The sequence below is a fragment of the Halyomorpha halys genome, unplaced genomic scaffold (assembly GCF_000696795.3).
Source record: "Halyomorpha halys isolate HHAL.00 unplaced genomic scaffold, Hhal_1.1 Scaffold748.1, whole genome shotgun sequence".
Taxonomy (NCBI): domain Eukaryota; kingdom Metazoa; phylum Arthropoda; class Insecta; order Hemiptera; family Pentatomidae; genus Halyomorpha; species Halyomorpha halys.
The window spans coordinates 411,350-425,922 of NW_027111006.1; positions in this window are offsets into that span (position 1 = coordinate 411,350).

A 14,573-nucleotide genomic window follows, 5' to 3' on the forward strand; every position below is an offset into this window, starting at 1 on the left:
CACAATTTTGTATGTTAATAATGAAATAAACCACTCTCAAACAATCATTAAAATAAAAATAAATTTGATTTCCAGTCTGTTCCTACAAGTTGTCTGAGTATTATTATTCCTTTTTTGTATTTTATTTTTTTAATAATTTAATAAAGAGTGATGAGTATATCGATTTAAACAGCCCATATAACTGGGCAGTAATATTGTATCAAATAATAATGTGTTTCTCTTTTGAGCTGAAACAACACCATTTGGGGACAAAGTGATTGAACAACTTGATAACAGAGTCCTAACCTGTTGAAGGTAGGTTCTGTTATAAATGATGTTTGTAAGTGAAAAAACAGAAGATTTATATAAAAAAGTTTTAGATTTGAAATATAAAAAGTTATGTAAGTAAATAATCAATTTAAATACATTATTTGAAACTGTTATGATATTATTTTAATATTTAATTTGTTTTAAAGATATGACATGGGCAATTAGCCTGCAGAAAAGATTTTAAAGAACAAGACATCAATATTTAAGATAGAACCAAAAATATGAGTATGTTGTTAAAAAAACAATGTAATTAATGTAAAAACAAAAATTTTGATAGGTTGTCTCCTTGAAAATGGCCTGAGGGCCAAAACGATGGAGAGTTTCTGAAAATAAAAGTTGAGAGTATATTTGGATCAAAATTGTGTGTGTTAATAATCAAATTTATTTTTGTAGGTATATTTTCTCATTTCGAATATCTTATAAAACATTGTACAATTATTAATATCTTCTGAAAATAAATCAGTTTTTCACCATAACATATCTTAAGGAAAATTATTATGGGAGCATTTCAAGTAGATAAGTTAAATTTAAATTTAAAATATTGAATGTGAATTCCTATTTTCGAGATTAAAATCTAAATTTTTAAAATTAATTGGGTTTTTGTTTTAGAATTTTAATCTATCAAAAAAACCTTTACTTTTCAAAAGTGGATATACACTCTTAAACAAAACTAGAGTATTATTTCATTTTTTAATATCACGTGATAAATAAACAACAGCCTATCATATAATCCAGACCAACAAGCGACTGCTAGTAACAAATACTAGTTACTGGTTAGAGTGATTTCATTTATTTTTTAATAAAAAGTAAGCAAATAAATATAAAATACAAAGATATGCGTTAATTTTGTCCAGGAGTATTTTAATTTTTGATACAAAACTGCTTAAATGTAGAAAAATGTATCTATAAATATTAAGAATAAGAAATAAACAAAGTACAAATTAGTTGTGGAAGGGTCTCTGGTAGTGCCAGTTTTTCCAGAGAGAAGTGGTTCTCAGGTGAAGTCCACCTTCTTTGGTTATCCTCCATAATATGAATAATTTTTTTGATTGATTGAATGGATTATTGTCAATATGAATAATATTGCTTCTGATTAATTTTTTATTGTAAGCACGTTCTAAACTATTTATTCTTGAAGCTTTATTGAAAACTTTATAGTATTTATGATAAGCCAAAAAAAAATAATTTTTAATTCGTTAGACCAAGAATTTTACATCCTTCAGTAGATGTGATATATGAAAAATGTCCTGAAACCAAATTTCATCCAACTTAGGTAGTGGATGTAATAGAAAACTTTTTTTTTTTCATTCATTCCATTACTTTTTCCTAACTTAGCTTGGTTAATTTTTTTCTATGCAAGATTTGGGACATGGGGTAAGGTATTACTGGGCGCATACGACAGTTGAGCTTTTCATGTTTTAAATTAATAAATAATTTCCTAACCTTGGGAATGAATAATGAACACTAGTTTAAGATTTTATATTTTCATATTCAAAATATTGGGTGTAAATAAATACTTATCAATTAACTTAATCGATATACTTGTCGTATTTCCACCGAAATTCATGATCTATTATTGCACTTCATAAGAGGTAATCCGAAAGGGCGGGAATACGCTATGTATCCGTTTCAAAGCCCTTAGAACCCGTGCTGGAACTTTCTGGATTGTAAAAGATAAAAAAAGCTTGCTTAATGTAGGTTAAATGACGTTAAAGTTTATATATAACAATAAATCCCTGGAAAAACAAGTTAAGAAGAAAATTAAGCTGTATTTGCACATAGCTCGAAAAGCTTACAAATCACGTTACATCTATTTTCAAAAATACGACTTTCGTTTTCGGAGTTCTATAGCTCACAGTTTTTTAAATTTTACTTAGCACAAATATAAATTTATATAAAAAACTATATTTGGGTAATTAAATTAAAGTATCTGTTAAAAATACTAGAACCTCTATACTCTATCCGAATAGAGTCGAAATTCAAGAGTCTACTTAATAAAATTGGTAGGTTGTCATTAAAATTGACGACGAAGAATATTAAATTTGGTGTCCCATGGCGATTCCACTATATATTATGGCTCCTTGCATATATATAGCACTCCATGGGTCAGTACATGGCAACATAAAAAAAAGTATACGTTCCTGCGAATGACATAAAGAAAGTAATTAACCAAAAGTCTTGTATTTCTTGTAGAAGACACCCCCGACTGCCAAGTTTCAATATTTAGATAAGTGAATTTATCCCGAAGGACTTGTAGAATTTATTTCTGTATTTATTTATTTTTTTTTTTATTTTGCTTTCTCTTACAATCAACTAGAAATACATATTCTGTAAAGAGAAGTATTGTTACCTTGAATAATTAAATAACTTTGATACGAGCAAGGATTAATTTCAACTCAATGAAGAGTGGTAAGTAATAGCGTTCTAGGAATTTACGCGATAATTCTAATATTATTCAATTCCATTTAAGTATAATTTATGAATAATATTTGAAAAAAAATAGTATAATAAAAATTAATCTAATGTTTGATTGCGTTTTTTTTTATTTTTAACATTCTGATAACTCCTTTCCACGGATACCAACCCAAAGATTCTCGCAACGTACAGATTCATTTAAATTTATTATATAATTGGTTCAATAAACGGCGAACAAAAATTTACCTACAAATATCTAATCAGGTTACATTTACATTTAAGCGTTTAGATTGTCCTTAACTAACACTTTACAATATCCCGTTACCTAAGCAAACTGAGATAAAATAATAAGGACTTACAACGGACAGTCGAATGACCTGTAAATTCCATGTGTTAACTTTGATAAACAGACTGCATCAATTCCTTTACTTCGGCGACTGCTACATTATATAAATAAATTATCACCTACAAACAAACTAAAAATATACAACATACTACTTTGATTGATATGGACTTACGCCATTCAGGTGTGGGGCTTCTGCGAAAATTCCCATCTTCAGACCATTCAGATCTTACAATCAAAATGTCTTGCGATGTATAACTCATAGTCTCTTTTGCATTACAAACAAATTATTACACAAGGACTTTGACATGCCATTTGTAAACGATATAAGGAAAAAACAGTACAATAAAAAAAAAAAGTTGGAGGTTTCTCCTTCCCATGTACTTGGCTACATTTTAAGCGATTTTTGAACTTAGTAATAATTTGGGGTTATTGATGAGTTTAAGAAGTGCAGAGGCGCATTTCAACAAAGTAATTTCTCTTTATGATTCACCTAATCTAACACCTAGGTAACACATGTAGCTTAACCGAATTTAAGAGGAACGAATTACAGGAAGACATAAGCCAAAGAACGAGCGCTCGCCGATATGAAACCAACTAAGACGATCACATATTTTGGGGTAAAGAATGTCGAATCAAAAGTATTAGATTAGGGTACTCCCAAGGCTTAAAATTTAAGATTTCATAAAATCGTGCTGTCACCGATTGCATTTACAAGCTGTATTTGAAATAGTTGTGAGACTTTAGATAACAAGTAATAAAGGAGTTTCCTATCATTAGTTTATTGACATAATCTTGTTTGTCTTCTTTTGATAGGTCATTGCACTAGCGTCTATTGATCTCTTCCGTTTATCAAATTTCTTAGCTACAGTCTTTTAAGTTTTGTAATTCCCTAATTATTCCATATCATATTTAAATGGAGTCCTTCCAGGCCAGACCCGCCCCAATAACACCCCCAGGAAGCGACAGTCCTATATCACTTTTGAAATATTAGCTTAAGACGAGAATAGAAGACTTTAAGACAGTTTAATCGAGCATTATTTAAAAAGTGCCTTATATTGAAAAACGGCGTAAACAAACAGCATCGTCTAAAATCTCACTAATAATAAATCTAAGCACAGAATTAAACTTCTCAACCACCCAAATCCACTTGTCTCTAGCCTGGCTTCTCCTTCATTACCTAATAATCCTCCTAGGTCTCTGAAAAGAAGATGGCCTCGAGATCTTCTCCTCTAGAAATGTTATTGGAGTTCTATCAGTGGGTAGATTCTCCACATGTTTGTATCATGTCACTATGTCACCTACTGCAAATTTATTTTTTGTATACACTTATAAATAACAATAAATAAATTATTAAAAAAAAAAAAAAAGCACAGAATTTATGACTTCCTTATGTTGCTGATCGTCCACCTTGAATAGTCTAAAGAGCTTCACTACTACAATACACACATATATGGACATATATTAACAATTTAGTCGCTTAAAGTTAAGTTCTACTTAATAATATACTACGTATTGTTCAATCATAATAATAATAAACGTTATCATAGGTCCTAACCGTGTGTTTTGTGATTAATTTATTATTATTGTTCTTCTTGAGAGCATTGCTGCCAACGTACTGTAGCTGATAGTAGTTTCGGCTTGACGTAGTGTCATAAAGGAGTTGAGACTGCTCCTAAAAATGGCATCAATGCATCAATATAGAGTAAATTTAATATTTCAGAAAATTTTACATTACGTAAATATTTATCTAATATGATTGTTTTAGGAATAAAATTTTTGATTTAGTTTATTTCCTGATCATTTACAAACCGGCATCCCAAACAATAATCAGACAATCAATTCACGAAATCTATCTTAGATAAGACGTATTAAAGGAAGAGGGTATAGAAGTAAAGATATTGAGTGAGGTAGTAAATGGAAGTAAATAAGTTAATAACAAATAGGGCAGTTTGTGCTAACTGGGGTGTTAGCTGTGGAGGGGAGGGCGCATGCCCAGCTACTGGCCAATGGGATAGCTCCGGTGCTGCCACGCCCCCAACCCTAAATGTCTTAAACACCTGTTCACTCCCATGAAGGTGCTAAAATGCGTTAGGCCCATCATCCCTCAACTGCTCTAGATTAACCGAAACCTCTCACAGCCTTATTGTGAGTTTCCTAAAACCTTTCATTTATTTTATTTAGCTCCCTTCCACAATCTTCCTCACTCCCCTCTCCCTCTTAACCACCGTAAACTCTCCATTTTACTTCTCGTAATATTGATAACCCCGGGCTTTACTAAAACCCTTTAACAAACGACCTCCGTTATGGATGCTGGAGTAAATGGTGGTATAATCATGATTCGTTTAAACAAAAGCTTCAATGGCCGTTACTGTTTTAATTTTACTCAAAAGATTTTATTAACTAGAACGAATTAAAAAAATAATTGAAGAGAGGAGAGAAACATTTCACTGAAAATGTGTTACTCAACTGCATTGGATTGCCTCATACACAGCATTGAAACTTGTAAAACAATTCGATTTTTAATATTTACATAAATATAGTCATTGTGTAATAAATTTGAATTACATGTAAGTAATACATTTTTATTGTTTTGTTTTTTCTTTTTCCTTTATATATTTTCATTTAAAAAACATTTTTATTTTTTATCATTTGCTTATAAATTTAATTTTCTACCTTATACCACCTTATACTCATTAAATATCAAATAAAATTACACTGGCAATAGTATAAATAGTAGAAATTTTAAATATAGTTACAATATACTTATACATAAAATTATATTCAATCAAAATCTTGAATCACTCGACATAAATTCATATAAAAAAGTAAATACGTTGAATAAACAAATAAATTATTATAAAATAAATAAATATCAACAAATCAATCAATCAAATCAAATTTTTGATTATTTTTTTAAACTCATGAAACAGTTTATTACAACACTGTAGCAGTAGAAGAATGTAACATCTCCAAAAATGTATATTTTGAGTTATGCATCTAATTATAGCAATAAGGGTATGATGTATATTGCTCAACACTGTAATATCTCAAAAACATTTTTTACATAAATTTTATGACATATGTTTTACTATGATACTGTTTTTTACTGTATAGATTACCCTTATTGCTAAGATTACGTATATATCTCAAAATAACCTTTTTTAGAGATGCTCCACTCATGAAACGAGACAAGGACAAGTTTGTTTAGCTGATAGTGTTCACGATCGCGCAGTAGGCTTATAGAAACTGTTGCACTCTTTATAGAGTAAGAAAACATTTGTCTTCAATAGTTGCCTTGATCAGTGTTATCTTTAACACTCAGACCCCCTTACTCCTGTTGTCTATAAATTAAAACTGAGAAGCACGATTAATTCAAGAAAGATTGAACACTTTATTTCTAAATATTGACAAAAATTGATGTACTTGAAAATATTGGCTTTTAAGTTTATGATTTTGCTAACAAAAAATCAAAAAAATGTTTCTAGTAAATGTTTAATCTATCTTCTCAGGACTAGAGTCTGTTCCAATATTAAATAATTTAATGATTATAACGCGCGTACTGTCTATATACAAAGTTGAAAATAATTCTAGGATCCTATTTTTTAAAATGCCTTTGGTTAAGGACGGGTGTTGTCAACTATCACTAAACAAACCACTAATCAATACTACTTATCAATAAAATTCTAAACAATACTATTGATCAATAATAAGGTATTCAATATAACTATGAGCCCAGGAAAACACTTCAAATAGATACTAAAAAGATAGTTTAAAAACTATTTCAACAAACTTATGCTGGATTAGGAAAGGGAAAACGTACCACACATACGTCTGCCAGTTAATAGTTTCAACCCTTAATAGTTATGTTAGATAATAGTTTTAAATCATATTGGAAAAAAACTTTAAACAACTCAATATAGTATTGTTCGAAAAATACTCAACGCACTTAGGTTTATTTCAAATGAACCATATACAAAAGCATAAACATTCCAACTTTTTTTTTATTATCCTCTATCTGGTCATTTCTGACATACTGGTGCGTTATCCTTGAGGTGACCAACACACTCAAATCACCGTAGGAAGGACGAATAGTTACTGAATGGGGCCGCCACGAAATAAATGTCAACCCTTTAAGGCCGGATTAGAACCAGGGTCATTGCTGTTACGAGGTTGTTTATGTGACAACTCAACTCCTTCGGCTACAAGTTCCTCAATCCGCTCGTCTAATCACGTTCTTCCTCCCTGTTATCCGATGGGCCTGGGTATAAAAACAATGGACCATGTGTCTCCATTTGAACGGTGGAACAAAACTTTAAGTTGGACATATAAATAGGGAGGTAACCAAACAGCACACTGGACGAGAGATAAGGTCCACTGAGGTAGTAAGAAATATAGAGCAATGGTTGTGCTAAAGAGAGCAGAGGAACGCACCAATAATGAATGATAATAAAATTAAAACAGTGTAAAACAATTCTTTTTCCAAGCATGTAGATAATGACATGATTTCATGATGAAATTGAATTTTGACTAATTATGAGATAAATATAATTGTATGAATTATAAATACACATGGATGAGAATCGTTGTTCTAGTGAATTATTATTGCTTGTAGGTTTATTTGAAATACATGAATATGGGTCAAGTGTCCGAAACGTTGTGCAACAATATGTTAATTTATCATAAAATACATTCAAATTTGAACTTTTTAACCTCAAAAAAATTCTATTGAAAACATTAACTATAATTTTCAGTAATACGTAAATCGAGGATGATAAAAATCACTCGGAAATTTACCATGTAGTAGCAAATATGTTATAAAAGAAAATTTAGAAATATACATATAATACTTGATTAAACTTTGCAAATATCGGATTTCTAATATTGAATGACCACAAAATACAATTCAAACTAAGAAATATCAGAAAAAAAAAACAAGCAAATAATTTTGGTTAAAGCCCCGTTTTGTTTTTCTGTTTCAAGATTTTTTAAATTTATCTGATTGGGGCCACATGAAGCTTAAAATAATAATATTACCGTCGAAATTATGATAACAGAAAAATATTACTTCGAAATGAGAATTTTCATTTCAAGAAAACGTTATCTCATAGCCAACGATGGATAATCTTTACTCAAGGCATACGTTTCTACCCTATATTTGGTTCCGTCAGTTAAGCTTGACCAAAGACTAAAGAAATACTAGATGTTTGTAAGTGAAGTTTAGCGATGAATTTCAGTTTCTACTACAATTATGAATATCAGTTTCTACTACAATTAAAAGAAATTTGGTGAACAACAATATATATATTTTTTTCTTCAGTACATGTACATGAGAGGTTAAAAGAAGGACTGGTGTAAGTCATATTAACAGAAATATACAGGAAAATATTAAGCGGTAAACGGACAAAAGAAGACACAGAGGAACTTAAAATAACTTAAATATTTGAGAAGTGGCCGTAAATCCTCCATAAAAGAATTGAACAAACTTCAACAAAATAAATAAAAAAGTAATTTATGCTTACAAGTTTCACTCTTGACCTGTTTTTTGAATTCCTGAAAAAAATTTGGGTCCTCCACATATCTTTATCAGCCCCAGGAAATATAATCTAGGACTACAATCCTTAAAGGAAAAGTGAATGAAGACACAACTCCAATTGTTAACCTATTTGATGTATGTTTTTAAATATTTTATCAACCTCAATATTTGTATGTAGTTATATGCCCAGGGCAGAAGCCAAATATGTGTGTGTACAACATTGCTGTGCTATAACTAACACAAGGTTTGTGCCATAACAGATTGGAAGTGAAATGGAGAAAAGTAAATTTGGGTTTGTTTTTCAAAAATAACCCTTCTTTCTAGCAGGTAGTCAGTCTGTTATTTTCGTTTTTTTATAGCTATATTTAATGTTGTTAATTATATCTTATGTGCTTATGACTAGGAAAGACATAAGACATAATTAATACCACTAAATATAAATAGACAAAACAGAAAATAACAGACTGACTACCTGCTAGAATGAATGGTTATTTTTGAAAAAAAATCCCAAATTTACCTTTTCCATTTCACCACTATTCAGTTCTGGCACAAAACTCGAGTCAGTTTAACACAGTTTATTAGAACACACAATAATAAACAATTGTGAGTAATTGTAGTTATTAACCTCAAATTACACTCTGGATAATGTATTTTTTAATAACTAGTAGAAGAAATTGTTGTTATAAAACAATTGTTTTTTCATTTCAGGACATGACTATACAAACAATAAAGTTGCCTCAATATCGTTGTATTATTTATTGATCCTCCAGACCCACAAAAATATATATCATTAACAATCAAGAAAAAATTTACCATATTGTTGTTTTCGGTTGATTCTACAGACCATGTAGATCTTTGGCCGCCTCGAACACGCCTTCTCAACGCCTGTTGTCTTGGGAAGCAGAAAGCAGCTCTTTCGCATCATTTTCGATTCTGTGTATCCATCTGGATTTTGGCCTCCCATGTTCACACGTGGTCTCATGCTAACTATACTGGCATTCATTGTTATGTAGAGGTGTCCTGATAGATTGCTTCAAGCCACATGTCCCGCCCATATTAACCTCCTTGCCTTCATATCATGAGATTTTGATTGACCAGTCTCTGCAAGCAGTTCACTGTTAGTTCTTCTTCTCCATGTGCTAAGGCTCTGCTCCCAGATCGCTCCAGTCTATCAGAGTTTATCATTGCATTATACACTTTTATCTTCAGATTTGTAGAGATTTTTCAGGATTTTAGTATTCTCGACAGAGAGAAGAAGGCTTTGTTCACACTTATTACACGCTGGTCTATTTCAGTCCATTGATCAAACTGTCTACTTTCGGAAACGATTTGCCGACCACGCAGACCGTATCGTTAGAGTGGATTTTTTAGCTTACTATCATACTTTTTTTTTTATCTTCATTTGCTTGCAAGCCTATTTCCTCTGCTTCTCTTAATAGAGTCTTTCCATGCCATCTTGGTTACTTCCTAGGACCGCAATGTAGTCCATATACGTACTTTATGTTTCATTCCGACGTGTACCCTACCATTTTTGGGAAATATTCTTTTAATCCCTTTTTCTAGAGCTAGATTTAACAGAGAGATCATCTCCTTGTCTCAGACCTTTCTGACTTTAAAAGCTTCAAATACCTCTCCTTGTATCAGGGCCCTGTATTTAGGATCATTCGTACACGCTTTTTTAATAATATATCCTTTTTTTATATATTGATTATCGTTGAAATAATTGGATGAGGATTCTACAGCTTTGTGTATGATAGTAACCAGGGACATTGGAAAGAAAAGCCTAAGGAGACAACTTGTACTGCTCCCGATTCTCATTGTTCAATTTTTTTACTGCTTCCTTCTTAGAAATATTTCTGATAGTTCAAAAAGTGGTAGCAATAACTATAATTATGTAATAAAAAGAGAATAAATTAATAACATTGACATTATAGGACAGATATATTACATATTGTGTTAACGAATGTCTCGATGGTAAATTGGCGTAAATTATAAACTTAAACAATTAAAACAATAAACATTATGAAGCTAAAATTTTCCTTACATCCTTGAGCTTTAAAAAAAAAAAAAAATTAGTTTCAGTTAATCCTCAGTGTAATGATCCAGAACAAAGTCCTTGCTACAATAGTGATTGCAGAAGTGCCATTTCAATACTTGTGTATACAAGTGTTTCAATACTTGTACAGAATTTTTTAATTCCTCTCTTTCTTTCAATATTAAAAGATTTGTTGAGACCAGTAACGCTTTTAAACATTGAATTAATCAACTTTATCAATTTAAACTATTTTACCAACTAAATATCTAAATTGAGAGTTGTAATTTGTTGTGATCATAGAATGGACAACTAATTCTGGTTTGTTTTTTCTTTGTATTTGGAAATGCTGTGCGTTTCCAATGACGCTATTGTCAGGTTTATCCATTCCTCAATGATTGTCTAGTTCGCTGTTTTTTTTTTGTATATATCATTTTGATTAATGATGATACTGCTCTTAATTGAAAATTGATCAGCTCAAATGGTTAAAAAAAATTATAATAAATATTGAGAAAAGTTAAATATTTAAAACTTATTTAGTTGTAGGTAGACTGTCTTAATTTTAACTTAATTATTCAGGTTATTGCCTAACGGACATGGCAGTGCGATAATAATACTTTTATTAACGTGTATAAGATTTTGAAGATAATTTAGGGATTAATGTAAAAATGATCTAGTATCAATTTCATCAAATACCAACTACTACTTCAATTTATGGATGCAAAAATAGTTTTTATTTTTTAAGTTTCGAAAAAAGATTTTTTTGATTAGGCCCAAACTGGAAGAAGTTAAGGATTAGTGCCAATCAGGTAAGGTATAAATTTTATTTTATTTACTGCATTCGCTTACACAAGTACAAACGAATTTTCAAACACACCTATTTTTCAAAAGTAAGCTCCGTTTGACTTAGTCCAATGTTGTAAGAAAAATTAAAATTTCATGAAATGTCATCAACTGCTTTCGCTTACTTGTTTAAAAAACTAAATTTACTAGATGCTCTAAAATTAAGAACTTTTTTCAATAGGATAGATTTAAGGAAAAATATTATATTTTAAGGAAAAGGTCCATTAAGATGGTTACAAAAATTGCACTAATAAATAGTTTTTCCTACTTTATTTTTGTTACTAATAAGTAGTTATTTAAACAGTTTTTTGATTACTAATAAGTAGTTATTTAAACCGTTTTTTTATTACTAATAAGTAGTTATTTAATCCGTTTTTTGATCACTCATAAGTAGTTATTTAAACTGTTTTTTGATTCCTAATAAGTAGTTATTTAAACTGTTTTTACATCACTCATAAGTAGTTATTTAAATCGTTTTTTGATTACTAATAAATAATGCTATTGTTTGTATCTTTCGTAACCACACCCCGGACCAACTTCCAAAAGTTAAGTACATATAGTCACTAACAATCATCTCTGAACAAATGTTATAATATAATATATTTCCACATAAATATGTGACACACCTTCAAATGGCTTGAGATATGCCGGAAGCAAACAAATCTTCATTAAATACGGTTACTATAAATATAAAAATATAAAACATAATAGCAGTTTCAATAAGTAATGTTGATGTTCGCGAAGAACCTAAAAAGCTGTATTAATACAATACCCTGGTGGAAAAAAAAATTAGTTACTTCACCCCAATGTTTTATTGTTAGGGGTTTTTAATTTAGAAACTAATATGACATATTGTCACAAGAGAGAGAAATACTTTATTCATCTATGCTGCACAAATACATCAGGTTGCTACATTACACAGCATACTGATCAATCCGTAATCGGACATATATGAATTACATATAATTACATGGTATAATAAAATAATAAAAAACAGTTTTTTTTCCCCTACAGTTTCCTTTTATAATCAATTTCAGTTTATACGCCAAATACAATTATTTCAAATCATTCCTTTTTTTTCTTTCCCTTTTCTGTTCCTTCAATTTCACCATTTCACAATTTTTAATTCACCCGATTAACAAATTCACTCTCCTGAATTCACCCTTCTAGATCCTCTCCATTGACCCGCTAAACAAATTCACTATTAGACGGCAATGTGAGATCAGACCATTAATAATAGTCACAGCAGTAGATCAGGTTACCAAAAACAAGCTACGAGTACAAGACTAACACATAGATTCAAAGGAATGGATAAATAAGTTTTAAAAAAATAAATAAATAATAGTACTAATAAAATAAAATAAAATAATTTATAGTATATAAATAATAATATAGTACAAGAGCCGAACTGAATAAAAAAAGTCAGTTATTTTGCTCCAACTTTTGATAACTTTAAAAATAAATATTTATAAGTAATAATCAAATTTGATGAGTCTGCCAGGTATAGTTAGGTGAAATAAAAAATAGCGGGCTGTTTCAAAATTAAAAAAAAAAATCATGTTTTTTCGGAGCTCCATCTTTGAAACTACCAACAACACTAACCTACTAGGTCATCATTTAAAGTAGAGTAAATTTACTAAAATATGAGCCCTAATAGAGCAGTTTAATAACGTTTAATAGTTCCCGAGATACAGTTTTTTAAAAGGCAACATTTCATGACATAATACTATAAGTAATATAATACTATAATATAAGTAAATGTATTGTAGGAAATATTTATCTCAGTAACTACGAGACGTACACATATCTATTAGCAGTCAAATTAAAGCTAGTTTAATGTGCTATAAAGTATCTTGTGACGTTTATCTTCGTAGGATTAGTAGTTTTTATGTTTGGCAAAATAAATTCACAAGAAGTTGATTTTATTTTATTTTTTTAATGAAAAATTATTCCAAGAACGTTGGACGTACATACGTCTGCCAGTAATCAAATTAAGGGTACTTTAATGTACTATAAAGTGGGTTATAACCTTTATCTTCGTAAGGCTTTTTTATTTAATGTTTTTATGAAGGTTTTTGTTTGCATATGAATTTGAATTTTGCATCTGAAAGTTTGTCCGAACAACTAGAAATCAAATTATTTTATTACAAAATTAAATCAAATATCAAGAATAATACTCCTACAAAGATAAACTTTATACGAGGTGAAGATGGTTGGGGGGGGGAGGGGATGCGGTCAAAATAAAACACAAATAAGTTGATGTAAGTTATTTGTGTTTTATCTTGACCACACCCCCTACCATCCTCACCTCGACAAATCATCCACGATCAACTATCTCTCATAATGATAAACTTTATAAATCTTATAGTACATTAAACAAGCTTTAATTTGAGTGCTAATAGACATCCCTACGTCTCATGGTTCCTCAGAAATAGATTTATCATAATAAATTTACTAAATACTGATTTTTTATGAAATGATGCTTTCAACAAAGCTGTATCTCGATAATTATTGACCGTAAACAACTCTGTTGGGTAGACCTCATATTTTAGTAAATTTACTCTACTTTAAATGATAATCTATTAGATTTTCTAGTGTTGCAGGCAGATTAAACGATCTGGAGCTCTGAATGAAAAATATATTTTTTTTTAACAGCTTGAATCAGCCGATATTTTTATTTACTCTAATTATGCTTGGCAGACTCATCAATTTTGGCGATTAATTAAATATAGTTTTCATTAATTTAATCAAAAATTGGGGTGAAATAACTGTTTTCTTTACTTGAGCTCTTGTATTATATCTTGTGTCAATATGTGATATTAGTTTCTGAATTTAATACACTTGTTATTTATTCCTTAACTAAGATGTAAACTGTTTATTGAATTTACTTACATAAAATAATATATTTGTGGACATCCAATTTTATCTATGGTTAGATTTATTACAAGTAGTTGATTAGTAATATAATTTTCGATCAATTTTAGTAAATGTCTTATCAAAGACTGCCGGAACTGACTATAGCCACTACGTGCTAAAACGTGTAAGTCATTAGCGGCTACATAAGCTGTTTAAAGGGCGGATAAGGCGGGAGTGGG